Source organism: Pinus tabuliformis, chromosome 4_2 (genome assembly GCF_031772625.1).
Source record: "Pinus tabuliformis cultivar Carrire ecotype Pingquan chromosome 4_2, CPIR1, whole genome shotgun sequence".
Lineage (NCBI taxonomy): Eukaryota > Viridiplantae > Streptophyta > Pinopsida > Pinales > Pinaceae > Pinus > Pinus tabuliformis.
In genome coordinates, this window is record NC_142304.1 from 385,404,964 (window position 1) to 385,423,383 (window position 18,420).

General features: G+C 41.9%; 1 pseudogene; it reads right to left on the reverse strand.

Annotated features, from left to right (window-relative positions):
- The window catches only part of LOC149169572 (putative glutamate carboxypeptidase LAMP1), a 36,210-nt pseudogene that overhangs the window by 2,902 nt on the left and 14,888 nt on the right, over window positions 1-18,420 (reverse strand).

Below are 18,420 nucleotides of genomic sequence, written 5' to 3' on the forward strand. Positions count from 1 at the left end.
GTGCAGAGGATACAATGTTGCAGTACTCCGTCGAACGGGCAATATTTTGAGGGGGGGTTTTCTTCCCACTGGGTTTTCCCTCTTTCCTCCTTTTTATGCATTGTATATGGGTACCTAAAATGGCCCTGTTGTCGAGACTCATTCATTTTGCATCACACTCACCTAAGTTATGCTTAAGGGGGGGTGTTGGTGTACATGCACTTAGACTAGCTGTAGACTAGCTGTGTTGGTGTACATGCACCTAGATTAGCTCCAGTTAACTTATTGCTTGCATGTGGCACATGTACACATTAACATAAGATAAAGCACACTTAGCTTTAGTTAGCTTTAATTATTGCATGTACAACTAAGCTTAACTTAGTTGCTTTTATGTATTTATTCTAAAACTCATATTGTAGAATCAATTCAATTTTTATTCTTTTCTCAATTCTTGCTCGCTTCCTTCCTTCTCTTGCAAGCTTGTTTATTGTTTTGCAGATCTAGATCTGTGTATCTCAAAAATCCTACATGAGAATAACGTGATATTGAATTTGACTAGATAAAAAAAATTAATAAGCCGATCATTAGCTTATCATGTGGTAGTTAATATTTGCAGTATTTCCTTCTGATTGGAATCAGATTAATCATATTAATTTAAAACCAATGAGATGTAATTTTACTTACATAAGGTAATGAAACAAAACATGAACACTTACAGAAGGACGGGAATCATGGCTGGAAGAAGCCCATGATTCATAGATTGTCTTTCTTGAATTGTCTGGATCTTCCACCTTGGAAATCAAAGTATAATAATCAATTCAAAGTACAAAAATCAGTTTTTTACTGGCAATGGAAAGTAGAATAGACCCACTTGAATAAAATATCCGACTGACCTCTTTAGCTATATCTTGAATAAAATCGTTAAGTTGGGGTGTTGATTGAAGCAAAAACCCTGGGCCCCTGACAGCCACATCAACATTGAGATATGCCACCGCGGATGAGAACAGTAAATCATAGTTCTGCTCCACCCATTCTGTCGATCCAATCTGCGATTTTTATAGGTTGATAAATAGGATATATCTCCTTCATGATTCTAAGTTTTGTGTTAATCACATTTATTAAACCTGAAAAGAGATGAAGTAATAATTTTTTCAAATTTTTTTTGGATTAAGCTAGATATTTTGTTAAGTGTGAAGTCAAATTCAGGTAGGATTCTAGATCTTTCTAGATCTTCAAACCGCCATTAGTTTCTAGATCTTTTTAGATCTTAACACCGTCAATAGTTTCTAGATCATTCCAGATCTCCATCTGAATCACATACATGATTTTAGATCCTTCTTCTGCCTCTATAAATTTGTAATTTCTCTGGCCAAGGAAAGCAAGCCAAGGCCCAAGCCTGTTATGTAATGCAAAGTGATTTTTGTTCTCCAGTGATTGTTTTATCTATTCTGTTGTTTCTGACTGAGTAATCTTTGTTGTTGGGAAAAGTATCCAATACAGAATGACCCTATCCCACTCTAAGGAGTGATAGTACCTCAGCAACAAACAAGACAAAACTATCTAAGTGTTCTTCTTTATGAAATGTAAAGAGAGGAGAAGGAGTTAACTAACCGATGTCTTCCGCTAGTTTGTTGATCCAATCTCACTCCTTGCTGCTTGCCCCCAGCTCCTTGCTCTTTCACTGGCCCAGCTACACCAAGTTCCTGCAAAATGGCAAGAGAGGGAAACTACAAGAAGCATACATTCATAACTAGTTTAAGGATTAGAATAAACTAAATATGCAAACACAACAAAATATCATTGAGATACATGCATATAGAAGAAACTCAAATGGCTTTATTGATGAAGAAGTAAAGTTTAGGAAGTGATACAACCATAAGAGGCCCAATCCAGCATCACCTTCCCAACAGAAAGGAATCTCCTCTTCACCTCCTTCAAAGAAAATCACCCAATAGCTCTAAACTCAAACCAACAGCAATTTTTTGCATTCACAAAATTCTAGCCTCCAGATCTCATGGGAGAGAGATCCATATATAGATGTTTGGAGAGAGGATGAGTCAGCCTGAGATGTGACTAGTGTCCTCTCCCTCTTTCAGTTCTTGATTCCACTTGGAGGTTCTTGCTTCCACTTGGAGATTTGGAACCTCTTACTCATCACCAGTCGAATTCCCTGAGGCAAGTGTCATTTTGGAAGCTTCCTGGACTCTGACACCTTGAGAAATGAGCTTGCCACTTGTCCCTTCTCGCTCAGCGCAGGTAGCCAGTGTAGCAGTTGACATTCAGCGCAGGTAGCTAGTGTTGGCTTTGACATTCAGCGCAGACAGCTAGTGTAGCCACTGAAATGATCCTGAATTGACTTGGTTTTGATCAGTTTTTGGTGGAGAACTTCTCTGAATTGCTGTGGTTTATTGGCCTTGTTCCTCTAGGGGTAGGAACAACATGTTTAGGGACTTTGGATCCCTTAGATTATGGACATTTCATGCTCAATGCTGTAAGGCACAAAAATGTCTATAACAGTTGCCCCCTAAAGTATGAGGCCGTTTATCGGGTGAAATGCTTTATCAGGAGGATCCGAAGTTCATCCAATGCTGGGAGGTGACCTGTAATAAGATACAATACAATACATTATTTTTCATACTGCTTTCATGATCTAGCTGAGGCGGGCATTCCCATGCTCAGCTTTATAAATTCATTTTTCTGTACATAGAACAGACAATCGTCTGATGGTAGACTGATAATTTTGATGAAATTATCATCCTTTGAGTAGGATGATCATCTGCTGCACATGTCAATGTCTTTATTTCCTGAATATATATCGCAGCCCGGATGGATGAAACTAGATCCGGGGTCTTCAATCTCGTCCGATCTTCACTCTAAGTACAAGTCGATCCACGTGAGAATTTTTTGAAGTCGAACGTGGAAAGACATCACTTGATTACCAGTCAATGATGTAAACTGTTAACAAGTGCGAGAGGAATCACCGATAATGATGATGACCCTCAAGGTACTGCAGTACAATTCACGTGGTGTGAATAAAGGACTTGGCGTCGAACACCACGCAAAATATTTCGGTCGAAGGTCATTGATGTATACCTGTCGCCGGAAGTGAGAAACTTGCCATTGTGGCATGCAAGCTTCAAAGTACTGAGGGGGGTGTTCCTAGATCAACTTCTTGGATAATGAGTTAATGTCGACAAGAAGCGATCCGTCAAAGGAGGGCCTTAATGAATCCCACATCAGTGACACGGAACGGAGCTAATGATTGTGATGGAGGTGAAAACGATCTGTGACATATGATTCAGGGTGGCGGTCATGAAAGGATGAAGGATAATGTATGGTAGTGGATGGGACACGGTTGACTCTTTCTGAACAACATCTCTTGAACATATGGCGACACTGATGCGATGGATCGATAGCATTACCCCAAATATGGATGGTATGGCGAGACCATGGTGATGTGACCGGTGAATGAAACAACCCAACCCGATGTGGTACGGAGGAAAAGTGTCATGTTCAAGAGCGACTTGCTACCATCAAAGTTTTGAGTTTCTCCCAATTTTTCCCCAGTCATTGCTGACCAGTACCTCTTTATTTTTGTCAAGCTTGAGGAGGATAACATATGCTTGTTCTATAACCTGCCCTTCGGGCAAGCCCATCGCTATGTTTTAACGAGCCTAGCGATAGGGAAACTCCTTCTCATCTAAAGACAAGTTTGTCGCTATTTAATGCTTTTAACGAGTCTAGCGACAAAGACAACTCGGTCCTTTTCATTTTTAGAGAGTCTGAAAAGGTACGTAAAGTTAACTCCAAAGGTCCTTTTTCGTCATCTAATCCCTTAAGTCCGAAAAAGTATAAAACAATACAGAAGGGATGAATGTTCGATAGTTTTAACGAGCCGAACTAAACAAGCGCTCGATCTTTTTGTGCTATAATCCCTCAGGTCCAAAAAGATTAAAATCTAGAGGAGGGATAGCTCTTCCGGTCGCTTTAACGAGTTGGAAGGCCAAAACTCGGCAAACTTTTCATATTTTACGAGTCAGTGAAAAGAGCTCAAAGAAGACTCGTATTTTGAGGAACGAGTGATAAACAGGGGTAGCAGCAGATTCCAGGTACAGGTTGGAATTTTCCAATCACGGCAGTGTCACAAGGATGGCTAGGTGAAATCACTCTTTGCAGCTGTTCCTCAAAAAAGGTAAACAATCAAATGGAGGTGAACGATCGGCCAAATGAAAAGTGGAGGTGACGGTGCAAACACGACCAAGGCTTTTATGGCTGATGAATTTACGATCACAATGGTTATTTACCGGTTCATTTTTTCTGGATGAGCTTGAACTCTAGGGGGAAGCTTGCTCACAATTGCGTTTATTTTTTAATGAGCATGAACTTGTGCTAAAACTGCTCGATTTTTGCGTTTATTTTTTAACGAGCATGAACTTGTGCTAAAACTGCTCGATTATACCAGTCATAAGATAAGAATGTCTCCTCAAGATTCTATTTTTTATGGAGCTTCATCTCACTAAGCTTTGCTCCGCATCCTTTCTTTATGCAGGTTAGGAAACGGCTAACCCAAAAAACAGATAAATAACCGCTCTTTGCTTGCACTCCAAAAGGTTTGCATGCCCCCAGGTATAAAATACAATTTCAAGGTTACCTCTCCTGCTTCTCACCTCTGCTTCTCTTTGGGTGTTCACAGCTACTTGTCTTCTTGCTAGTCCAGTTTCAACGGGTCCATACGAGATCACAAGAGAACAGCTACTTGCCTTCTCGCTAGCCCAACTTTAATAGATTCCTGCAAGATCGCAAGAGAACAGCTACTTGCGACAAGAGAACAACTACTTGCGACAAGAGAAGAACACTACTCAAAGACAAAACATTTGTTTTACTAAGGGAGGCCTACCTCTTTCAGGTTACCCAAAGATTGTTTCGTTAATATTTCAAACAAAACACTTCCTCAGCGATGTCTACTGAAATAGACAAAGGTGAGTGACACGTTACATCAAACACATAACTTTGACAAAAGAATCTTGTTCTAGAACAACCCCTCTTCCTTGTCGGACGGGGTACGGACTAGTCATATTCTCCCGCGGAAACCTACCTTATACCCAAGGTTTTCTCTGCCCGAAGTAGACCAGGATGCATGCCCCCTGGGTTCCAGTCCCATCTTTCCGAATCACTCACACTCATCGGGAAGAAGGACTGGGGGTGGAGACATTTCTTGATTGAACAGACCATTCAGGGTTGGTATATGACTATTTGCGATGCGTGATCCCGGAAATGAAAGTTGGTCTACGAGCTTGACCATTCTTCCTTCGTGTGGAAAACACATTACTCTAAAGAGTGAGGAGACGATGGCTCCCATGCAATATATATAGTCTCGTCCAAGGAGTAGGTTATAATCCAAGGGTCCTTGAACGACCATCACGTTCATTTGAACGGCCTTCCCTTTCAATGTTATGGGCACATTGGGGAGGATCCCTAATGGTCGACTGGTTCCTTTATCAAAGCCCGAGAGATTTCTTATCTCAGGCAAAAGCGTTGGGGAACCCAGTGCTTTCCAAGCAATAGAGGAAAGGATACTCACAGATGCCCCTTCATCAATGATAGTGCCAGCCATTACCATTCTATATATTTGGACTATAATTCTGAATGGTATACTGGCTGGCAACCGGGGTCTGCCTAGTTGGTTCCAGTCAAAGGACACAACCAGGTTGCTTGGTGGTGGGACCGAATACACGGCCGGATATGACCCTGACGAAGTTCCTTCCTGCGATAAAGGAGTGGGCGCATTGCCCTGATGCTCGTCAGAGTCTGTGTTGATGAAAAGAATCTGGATGGTGTCATCCTTATTCTCTTCAGTGACGGTGTCATTTGAAGATGAATCCTCTGAAGGCAAAACCGGGTCAACTGCCGTTTCGACCTTTGGACTTTCGTCCGGTCTGGATTCAGTAGGTTCATTTTCAATGACTGACGCTTCAGCTGACCACTTGAGCGGGCCAGCTGTATTCTCAACCAACGAAGGACTTGGCACGAGTTTATTATATCCAGGAGGAAGTCGTAACGGTGAAACCGGACGATCTTCCAAAACTCTCTTCGCCTCGTCTAAGAAGGGACAACGGTGGATGGCGTGATCGCCTTCACACAGTCTGCAGGGGGATCTTGCTCCCCCTCTTTGTCTTGAACCTTCACTTTCGCTGGTTGACGGTAAGCATTCAACATGGCTATCAGAGGTTGATGCTCCCGAATTGTGCAAACGAGGAGACCAGTCCCTTAGTATCCGGGGAATACAGGGACAATCTCTATGGAAGTGGTCTCCTCTACATATGACACATGGCGATTTAGGCCCGGTCAGTGCTGTGTGTGGATTTTTGTCAGATGCCTTTTGCTTGCCCCCAGTCGCCTTTGGCTCCTTCTTCTTCTTCTCTCTCTTCTTCTTCTCCTTCTTCTCTTTGGGAGCTTGGCTTTTGCCGGCTCTACCTTGCGAGGAGGAAGGAGGAGAGGAAGAGTTATAGGAAGTAGAAGGCTGGTGGGCAGCTCTAGACTGATCTAACTGTTGACTCGACTGTTCAGGAACCATGGTGTTCTGAACTACATTGGTTGAGAAGAGCCAGACTGGCAGGCCAATTGTCAGTCCTGGAAGCGACAATGTGGCCATGTGGGGCGCACCAACATCTCCCCAAGAGGAGAAAGGACTAGGATTTCCATCATGGGGAATTCCTTGGCTGGTGTGTTCCATTTTCTCAACCTAAAGATCAACGCAGGAATAGGAGGTGATTATGTTCCGTTTAAAATAAATTTTTAACGACGCTTTAGACACAACTTGCTTTTTCACTTTTAAAGAGTCGAGAAAAAGCTAAAGATGACTCTAGTCTCCTTCGATGTTTTAACGAGCCCGAAGTGACAAATGCTCGGATGGACTTTTTCTGTTATAGAGTCTGAAAAAGGCCAAAAGGAACTGCTCTGGAGTTCTAGGTAGAAGGTGTGCCAAACTTTTCGCAAAACCGCAGAATACTTTTTAGGGTACGGGCGGTCGATCTTCCTGAATGCTGTGTTCAGTGCATTGCGATCAGTAGGGCGGCCGACACGGCTTCCTATGGATAAAGGCTTTATTCCTATAGGGGTCTCCCAATATATACGCGACGGTACGTGGGAGCACAAGTCCGTATTGATACTTATCGCTTCACCGTGGAGGAATCACCCAACCACTCAACGGTAAGATATCAGGTTTAACGACGCCGGAACACGTCTCTAGCCTAGACCTCTATGTGTGCGTTATGTTTCAAAGCGTTGTTATGTTCATTCAATTTATTTTAGGTTGATCTTGTTTAGAAGTTTGCCTTTTTGGATCACCACGAGATGTATGGTACAACTCCTAAATGCAGTCTAAAGATGATAAGCAAGCTTTTTCTATCTTTTCAACATATGAAAATCCTAACTACTGAGGGAAAAGAAAGACATCATCTTTTCACACAGAGCATAGAGCACACACTAATGCACTTTTTCCTAAATCAACATGCAAGCTGTCAAAATGCAAATGCACAATGCAGGTATTTCTTTTCTCTTTCTTAATATTGATGTTTATATAAAGAAAGTTGTTGTATAACTTTGAATTCGATTTCAAGTGAACATACAAACAAGTTTTTAGTCCAAAATCAAAAGACACCTTATGATTTACTTGTTTCGACACTAGAAATACATAAATTCAAACCATATGACGAAAGTAAAAGCTCAATCAACTGTGAACAGCAAACAAACTTACTCCTAAGATCAAAACGACACTTATGACAGGTCTAGATCTAAGAGGCCACAGTAAGACTAGTTTACTTTCGTAATGGGAAACTGCAAATGATGTAAGAAATACACAAAGAAAAAATATAGTTTCTTTACACAACCGAGGCAGAATAGAGGCAAAGAAAGGTGGTTTCAGATAGGTACATTGACTGATAACAGGCTGCAAAAAACAGGGATAAAAACTGAGCAAAAGACACAGGGAACCACAACTGCACAAGGCAAGGACTGTTTCAGCGCAGGTCTAACACAGAGGTTTTGACATTCAGTGCAGGTAGCCTTCACGGGACCTGCGTTGAAATGCAGAACCTCTTCACTGGGTTTGCGCTGAAGCAAGAACGAGAATTGTTCCTGGGTTTTGAGCTACGGTTTGCAGTTAAAATCACAGTTTTTGGCCAAATCAAAGCTAGCAATCAAGTACAAACTAAGGGATGATTCAAAGGAGGATGAAGATCTATCACTAAGAGCTGTTAGAGCACTTGTGGATCAGCTCTTCAGATCATAAACAGGCCCAGTAATTGGACTAGAGTAGCTGCCCTCTACTTTGCATTTGAAAAATCCAAATGCAGTTCGATTCGGTACTCTTTGAGTTTATGAATTGAATAGCAAAAACACAAACAAACCAACAAGATACGTTCCCCAGTGGAGTCGCCAATTTGTTGTTGGGAAAAGTATCCAATACGGAATGACCCTATCCCACTCTAAGGAGTGATAGTACCTCAGCAACAAACAAGACAAAACTATCTAAGTGTTCTTCTTTATGAAATGTAAAGAGAGGAGAAGGAGTTAACTAACCGATGTCTTCCGCTAGTTTGTTGATCCAATCTCACTCCTTGCTTCTTGCCCCCAGCTCCTCATTCTTTCACTGGCCCAGCTACACCAAGTTCCTGCAAAATGGCAAGAGAGGGAAACTACAAGAAGCATACATTCATAACTAGTTTAAGGATTAAAATAAACTAAATATGCAAATACAACAAAACATCATTGAGATACATGCATATAGAAGAAACTCAAATGGCTTTATTGATGAAGAAGTAAAGTTTAGGAAGTGATACAACCATAAGAGGCCCAATCCAGCATCACCTTCCCAGCAGAAAGGAATCTCCTCTTCACCTCCTTCAAAGCAAATCACCCAATAGCTCTAAACTCAAACCAACAGCAATTCTTTGCATTCACAAAATTCCAGCCTCCAGATCTCATGGGAGAGAGATCCATATATAGATGTTTGGAGAGAGGATGAGTCAGCCTGAGATGTGACTAGTGTCCTCTCCCTCTTTTAGTTCTTGATTCCACTTGGAGGTTCTTGCTTCCACTTGGAGATTTGGAACCTCTTACTCATCACCAGTCGAATTCCCTGAGGCAAGTGTCATTTTGGAAGCTTCCTGGACTCTGACACCTTGAGAAATGAGCTTGCCACTTGTCCCTTCTCGCTCAGCGCAGGTAGCCAGTGTAGCAGTTGACATTCAGCGCAGGTAGCCAGTGTTGGATTTGACATTCAGCACAGACAGCTAGTGTAGCCACTGAAATGATCCTGAATTGACTTGGTTTTGATCAGTTTTTGGTGGAGAACTTCTCTGAATTGTTGTGGTTTATTGGCCTTGTTCCTCTAGGGGTAGGAACAACATGTTTAGGGACTTTGGATCCCTTAGATTATGGACATTTCATGCTCAATGCTGTAAGGCACAAAAATGTCTATAACAATCTTGTTGTTTCTCCATTTGTCTGTCTTTGTGAATTATTCTCTGCTTTTGAGTCTCTGAGTATAAATCTGTTGTGTGTTATGTATGCTCTGATCTAGGGTCGAATATTCACTATGCAAGCCGCTTAGTGCCATCGCCTTACTCTGGCAGCATTCGTCAAAACGTTGGTTGTTACCCCTGGAACTGTTGAAGGATCTGTCCAAGAAATAGCTGAGGAACGCTGGAACTAAAAGGCAGTTGCTGCAAGAACAACAAGGTCGTGGATCTATGTTGAAACGTGTTGCTGGAGTTTGAAACGTGGAGATCTGTGGAGTTTGGAGTTGAAACGTGGTGTTCGTAATTTTTTTTTTACATCAAGCTTACACGTATACGTCAAGTTCTTTCTCAAACCAACTTATGTATGTGTGAAATGTGAAAGGTTAAAACATTATATATGTTTTTATATTTATTATGAAACATATATAATTATATGTTGGAATTTTGAAAAGTATATTTTAAAAAGGAGCAGGAATTTTGAAAAATATATTTTAGAAAGAGGAAGGTCATTATTACTAAATTTTAAAGAGTAATAATTAAAGTTTTATTTTTAAGTGGAGTTTTTGTGTTTTGGGGCGTGAATTTGATTGAAAATGGAGACAATAGTTATAGATATGGAGAAGTTGAGCGGGGCTAATTTTGCCCTATGGAAATCACAGATGGAGGATATACTGATTTAAAAGGATCAGTGTTTGCCGATTGAGGGCACAACAAAGAAACCTTCATCGATGACAAATGAAGAGTGGAATAAGCTAGATAGAAAGGTGATTGCAACAATCCGCCAATATTTAGCAAAGAATGTTTATTTCAATGTGTTTGGAGAAAAGACGGCAGAAGGATTATGGAAAAAGCTCCATGATCTATATGAGAAGAACACAGCATCAAACAAAGTGTTTTTGATGAAGAAGCTTTATAATCTCAAAATGAAGGAGGTTGCTTCAGTTGCTGAGCACTTGAATGCATTTAATATTATTACTAATCAACTTGCCTCTGTTAAAATCATTTTAGATGATGAAATTAGAGCCATATTGCTGATGTGTTCTATGCCAGATAGTTGGGAAAATTTAATTGTAGCTATGAGCACTTCAGCAACTACAGGGACCTTGAAGTTTGATGATGTCAGCAGCAGTTTAATGAATGAGGAGCTACGATGCAAGTCAATTGCGGAAAACCAGGAAGGAGAGGCTCTAGCTCTAGCTGATCGTGGTAGGAGAATGGATCAAGGTCGGCAAGGGCGATCAATATCAAGAGACCGATCAAAATCAAGGAGAGGCAGAATCACCTGCTTTCATTGTGCCAAAACCAGGCACATGAAGAAAGAATGTCGATTCTGGAAGAAAGGACAAAAGGATCAGAGACCGTCTAGTACAAATCACAAGTCATCCAGCATAAATGAAGGTGAGACTACTGTTGTAGCCACAAATGGTGATGTGTTGTTTACTGTGTCAGTAGAGGATGCATGTGTATATACATCTAGCAGTAGCTTTGATTGGATCTTTGACTCTAGGGCATCTCACCATGTAACCCTATGCAAAGATAATTTTGTTTCATATAATCTTGGTGATTATGGTAGAGTGCATTTGGGGAATAATCATTTTTGCAGCATTGTTGGAGTGGGAGTGTTGTTGGGAAAAGTATCCAATACGGAATGACCCTATCCCACTCTAAGGGTGATAGTACCTCAGCAACAACTGAATGCAAAGCTATTCAAGATTACTTCTTTATGAGATGTAAGAGAGAGGAGAAAGGGATCCACTAACCGTTATCTTCCGCTAATGGTTGATCCAATCTTCCCTCTTTGCTGCTTGCTCCCAGCTCCTTGCTCTTTCACTGGCCCAGCTACACAAAGATCCTGCAAAAGCACAAGAAAAGGAAACTACAAGAAGCATACATCCATAATTGATTCAAGGATTAGAATAAATCAAATATACAAGTATCAATACGCCACAGAGACACATGCATATAGAAGAACCTCAAATGCTTTATTAATGGAAGAAGCAAGGTTCTGAGAGTGTTACAACCATAATAGGCCCAATCCAGCAACACCTCCCAGCAGAAAGAAATCTCCTCTTCACCTCCTTCAAGAAAATCACCCAATAGTTCTATGCACAAACCAACAACACTTCCTTACATTCACCAGATTCCAGCCTCCCTAGACCTCATGAGAGAGCTCTATATATAGGAGTTTTGGAGAAAGGATGAGTCAGCTTGAGGCTGGCATGAAGCTGACTAGTGTCCTCTCCCACTTCAGTTATACTTCAGTTCTTGAGTCCACTTGGAGTTTCTTGCTTCCACTTGGAGATCCAGATCCTCTTACTCATCACAAGGCGAATTCCCTGATCCAAGTGTCATTTTGGAAGCTTCCTGGGCATTTGACACCTTGCAGAATGACTGTGCCACTTGGCCAATCTCGCCCAGCACAGGTAGCCTTCATTAGATTTGACATTCAGCGCAGGTACAGAGTGGAGCAGTTGACATTCAGCGCAGATGCTCAGTGGAGCAGTTGACATGATCCAGAATTAGCTTGTTTTTGAGTGTTTTCAGGTGGAGAACTGATTTTCAGTGCTGTGGTTTGCTGACCTTGTTCCTCTAGGGGTAGGAACAACATGTTTAGGGACTTTGGATCCCTTAGATTATTGACATTTTATGCTTCATGCTATAAGGCACAAAAATGTCTATAACAGTTGCCCCCTAAAGTATGAGGTCGTTTATCGGGTGAAATGCTTTATCAGGAGGATCCAAAGTTCATTCAATCGCTGAGAGGCGCCCTGTAATAAAATACAATACAATACATTATTTTTCATTCTGCTTTCATGATCTAGCTGAGGCGGGCATTCCCATGCTCAGCTTTATAAATTCATTTTGGTACATAGAATAGACGATCGTCTGATGGTAGACTGATAATTCTCTGCTGAAATTATCATCCTTTGAGTAGGATGATCATCTGCTGCAATGATGTACATATCAAATGTCTTTATATTTCCTGAATATATATCGCAGCCCGGATGGATGAAACTAGATCTGGGGTCTTCAAACTCGTTCGATCTTCACTCAAGTACAAGTCGATCCATGTGAGAATTGCGCTGAAGTCGAACATGGAAAGACATCGCTTGATTACCGGTCAATAATGTAAACCGTTAACAAGCGCGAGAGGAATCACCAATAATGACAATGACCCTCAAGGTACTGCAGTACAATTCACGTGGTGTGAATAAAGGACTTGGCGTCGAACACCACGCAAAATCTTCTGGTCGAAGGTCATTGATGTATACCTGTCGCCGGAAGTGAGAAACTTGCCATTGAGGCATGCAAGCTTCAAAGTACTGAGGGGGGTGTTCCTAGATCAACTTCTTGGATAATGAGCTGAAGTCGACAAGAAGCGATCCGTCAAAGGAGGGCCTTAATGAATCCCACATCAGTGACACGGAACGGAGCTAATGATTTTAGTGGAGGTGAAAACAATCTGTGAAATATGATTCAGGGTGGCGATCATGGGTGGATGAAGGATAATGTATGGCAGTGGATGGGACACGGTTGACTCTTTCTGAACAACATCTCTTGAACATATAACGACACTGATGTGATGGATCGGTAGCATTACCCCAAATGTGGATGGTTTGGCGAGGACCATGGTGATGAGACCGGTGAATGAAGCAACCCAACCCGATGTGATACGAAGGACAAAGTGTCATGTTCAAGAGTGACTTGCTACCATTAAAGCTTTGAGGTTCTCCCAATTTTTCCCCAGTCATTTCTGACCAGTACCTCTTTATTTTTGTCAAGCTTGAGGAGGATAACATATGCTTGTTCTATAACCTGCCCTTCGGGCAAGCCCATCGCTATGTTTTAATGAGCTTAGCGATAGGGAAACTCGTTCTCGTCTAAAGACAAGTTTGTCACTATTTAATCATTTTAACGAGTCTAACGACAAGGAAAACTAGGTCCTTTTCATTTTTAGAGAGTCTGAAAAGGTACAGAAAGTTAACTCCAAAATTCCTTTTTCGTCATTTAATCCCTTAAGTCCAAAAAAGTATAAAACAATACAGAAGGGATGAGTTTTCGATAACTTTAACGAGCCGAATAAAACAAGCGCTCGACCTTTTTGTGCAATAATCCCTCAGGTCCAAAAAGATTAAAATCTAGAGGAGGGATAGCTCTTCCGGTCATTTTAACGAGCTGGAAGGCCAAAACTCGGCAAACTTTTCATATTTTACGAGTCAGGAGAAAAGAGCTCAAAGAAGACTCGTCTTTTGAGGAATGAGTGATAAACAGGGATAGCAGCAGATTCCAGGTACAGGTTGGAATTTTCCAATCACGGCAGTGTCACAAGGATGGCTAAGTGAAATCACTCTTCGCAGCTGTTCCTCAAAATAGGTAAACAATCATATGGAGGTGAACGATTGGCCAAATGGAATGGAGGTGGCGGGTGCAAACACGACCAAGGCTTTTTATGGCTAATAAATTTACGATCACAATGGTTATTTACCGGAATAGGTTCATTTTTTAATGAGCTTAAACTCTGGAAGAAACTACTGCTCACGCTTTTCTATTTTTTAACGAGCATAAATTCCACGGTAAAACTGCTCGATTCTTCGCTTTTCTATTTTTTAACGAGCATAGATTCCGCGGTAAAACTGCTCGACATACCAGTCATAAGATAAGAAATGTCTCCTGCAAGATTCCAATTTTTATAGAGCTTGCACCTCACATAAGCTATGCTCCATCTCATCCTTTCTTTATGCAAGTTCGGAAACGGCTAATCCCAAAAACAGATAAATAACCGCTCCTAGCTTGCACTCCAAAAGGTTTGCATGCCCCCAGGTATAAAGTACAATTTCAAGGCTGCCCCTACTTATCCGATAAAACATTTGTTTTAAAGGGTGAGGCTTGCCTCTTTCTTGTTACCCAAAGACGGTTCTATTTGCTGCCGCAAATCAATCTCTTTCTTCGGTGATGTCTACTAATCTTTTCAGATAGGACAAAGGTGAATGACTGTTGTCAAACACGTAACTTTGACAAAGGAACCTTGTTCTAGAACAACCCCTCTTCCAACCACGGATGGGGTACGGACTAGTCATATTCTCCCGTGGAAATTCTACCTTATACCCAGGGTTTCTTCTGCCCAAAGCAGACCAGGATGCATGCCCCCTGGGTTCCAGTCCCATCTTTCCGAATCACTCGCACTCATCGGGAAGGAGGACTGGGGGTGGAGACATTTCTTGATTGAATAGACCATTCAGGGTTGGTATTTGACTATTTGCGATGCGTGATCCCGGAAATGAAAGTTGGTCTACGAGCTTGACCACTCTTCCTTCGTGTGGAAAACACATTACTCTAAAGAGTGAGGAGACGATGGCTCCCATGCAATATATATAGTCTCGTCCAAGGAGTAGGTTATAATCCAAGGGTCCTTGAACGACCATCACGTTCATTTGAACGGTCTTCCCTTTCAATGTAACAGGCACATTGGGGAGGATCCCTAATGGTCGACTGGTTCCTTTATCAAAACCCGAGAGATTTCTTATCTCAGGCAAAAGCTCTGGGGAACCCAGTGCTTTCCAAGCAATAGAGGAAAGGATACTCACAGATGCCCCTTCATCAATGATAGTTCCAGCCATTACCATTCTGTAGATTTGGACTATGATTCTGAATGGTATACTGGCTGGTAACCGGGTCTGCCTAGTTGGTTCCAATCAAAGGACACAACCAGGTTGCTTGGTGGTGGGACCGAATACACGGCCGGATATGACCCTGACGATGTTCCTTCCTGCGATAAAGGAATGGGTGCATTGCCCTGATGCTCATCAGAGTCTGTGTTGATGAAAAGAATCTGGATGGTGTCATCCTTATTCTCTTCAGTGAGGGTGTCATTTGAAGATGAATCTTCAGTGACGGTGTCATTTGAGGATGAAACCTCTGAAGGAAGAACCGGGTCAACTGCCGTATCGACCTTTAGACTTTCGTCTGGTCTGGATTCAGTAGGTTCATTTTCAATGACTGACGCTTCAGCTGACCACTTGAGCGGGCCAGCTGTATTTTCAACCAGCGAAGGACTTGGCACGAGTTTTTTGTATCCAGGAGGAAGTCTCAACGGTGAAACCGGGCGATCTTCCAAAACTCTCTTCGCTTCGTCTAAGAAGGGACAACGGTGGATGGCGTGATCGCCTTTACACAGTTTGCAGGGGGATCTTGCTCCCCCCCTTTGTCTTGAACCTTCACTTTCGCTGGTTGACGGTAAGCACTCAACATGGCTATCAGAGGTTGATGCTCCCGAATTGTGCAACCGAGGGGACTAGTCCCTTAGTATCCGGGGAATACAGGGACAATCTCTATGGAAGTGGTCTCCTCTACATATGACACATGGCGATTTAGGCCCGGTCTGTACTGTGTGTGGATTTTTGTTAGATGTCTTTTGCTTGCCCCCAGGCGCCTTAGGCTCCTTCTTCTTCTTCTCTTTATTCTTCTTCTCCTTCTTCTCCATGGGAGCTTGGCTTTTGCCGGCTCTACCTTGCGAAGATGAAGGATTGGAGGAAGAGTTATAGGAAGTTGAAGGCTGGTGGGCAGCTCTAGACTCATCTAACTGTTGACTCGACTGTTCAGGAACCATGGTGTTCTGAACTACATTGGTTGAGAATAGCCAAATTGGCAGGCCAATTGTCAGTCCTGGAAGCGACAATGTGGCCATGTGGGGTGCACCAACTTCTCCCCAAGAGGAGAAAGGACTAGGATTTCCATCATGTGGAATTCCTTGGTTGGGGCGTTCCATGTTCTCAACCTAAAGATCAACGCGGGAATAGGAGGTGATTATGTTCCGTTTAAAATAAATTTTATAACGACGCTTTAGACACAACTTGCTTTTTCACTTTTTAAGAGTCGAGAAAAAGCTAAAGATGACTCTAGTCTCCTTCGATGTATTAACGAGCCCGAAGTGACAAATGCTCGGATGGACTTTTTCAGTTATAGAGTTTGAAAAAGGCCAAAAGAAACTGCTCTGGAGTTCTAGGCAGAGGGTGTGCCAAACTTTTCGCAAAACCACAGAATACGTTTTACGGTACGAGTGGTCGATCTTCGTGAATGTTGTGTTCACTGCATTGCGATCAGTAGGGCGGCCGACACGGTTTCCTATGGATAAAGGCTTTGTTCCTATAGGGGTCTCCCAATATATACGCGACGGTATGTGGGAGCACAAGTCCGTATTGATACTTATCGCTTCACCGTGGAGGAATCACCCAACCACTCAACGCTAAGATATCACGTTTAACGACGCCGGAACACGTCTCTAGCTTATACCTCTATGTGTTTGCGTTATGTTTCAATGCGTTGTTATGTAAATTCAATTTATTTTAAGGTTGATCTTGTTTAGCAGTTTGCCTTTATGGATCACCACGAGATGTATGATAACACTCCTAAATGCAGTCTAAGATGATAAGCAAGCTTTTCAATCTTTCAACTTTGAAAATCTTAACTACTGAGGGAAAAGAAAGATAACATCTTTTCACACAGATCATAGAGCACACACTAATGCACTTTTCCCTAAATCAACATGCAAACTGTCATAATGCACATGCACAATGCAAGTATTTCTTTTCTCTTTCTTAATGTTTGTGCGACACAAAAAGAAAGCTGTTGTATAACTTTGAATTCAATTTCAAGTGAAAGCAAACAAGCTTGTCCAAAATCAAAAGACACCTTAAGATTTACTTGTTTTGACACTAGAAATATATAAACTCAAACCATATGACGAAAGCAAAAGCTCAATCAGCTATGAACAGCAAACAAACTAACTCTTAAGATCAAAACGACACTTTATCACAGGTCTAGATCTAAGAGGCCACAGCAAGACTAGTTCACTTTCGTTATGGGAAACTGTAAATGATACAAGAAATACACAAAGAACAAACACAGTTTCTTTATACAACCGAGGCAGAATAGTGACAAGGAAAGTTGGTTTCAGATAGGCACATTGACTGGTAACAGGCAGCAAAAACAAGAGTGAAAACAGGGCAAGAAACAGCAGGAAACCCCAGTAGCACAAGGCAAGATTGGTCCAGCGCAGGTGGGACACTGTCTGTTTGACCTTTAGCGCAGGTAGCCCCTTCGGGAACTGCGCTGAAATGCAGACAGCCTTCACAGCAGTTGCACTGAAGAACGAAACTTTCGTTTCTCTTGGTTTCCGGGTCACAGATTGCTCAAAAATTCACAGTTTTTGGCCAAATCAAAAGCTATCAGTCAAGGACACACTAAGGGATAACAAGGAGGATGAAAAGCTTTCACTAAGAGCTTATTAGAGTCCTTGTGGATCAGCTCTTCAAATCATAAACTTGCCCAGAAACTGAGCTAGAGTAGCTGCCCTCTACTTTGCATTTGAAAGATCCAAATGCAGTTCGATTCGGTACTCCCTTTGTTTATGAAATGAATAGCAAAAACACAAACAACCAACAAGATACGGTCCCCAACGGAGTCACCAATTTGTTGTTGGGAAAAGTATCCAATACGGAATGACCCTATCCCACTCTAAGGGTGATAGTACCTCAGCAACAACTGAATGCAAAGCTATTCAAGAGTACTTCTTTATGAGATGTAAGAGAGAGGAGAAAGGGATCCACTAACCGTTATCTTCCGCTAATGGTTGATCCAATCTTCCCTCTTTGCTACTTGCTCCCAGCTCCTTGCTCTTTCACTGGCCCAGCTACACAAAGATCCTGCAAAAGCACAAGAAAATGAAACTACAAGAAGCATACATCCATAATTGATTCAAGGATTAGAATAAATCAAATATACAAGTATCAATACGCCACAGAGACACATGCATATAGAAGAACCTCAAATGCTTTATTAATGGAAGAAGCAAGGTTCTGAGAGTGTTACAACCATAATAGGCCCAATCCAGCAACACCTCCCAGCAGAAAGAAATCTCCTC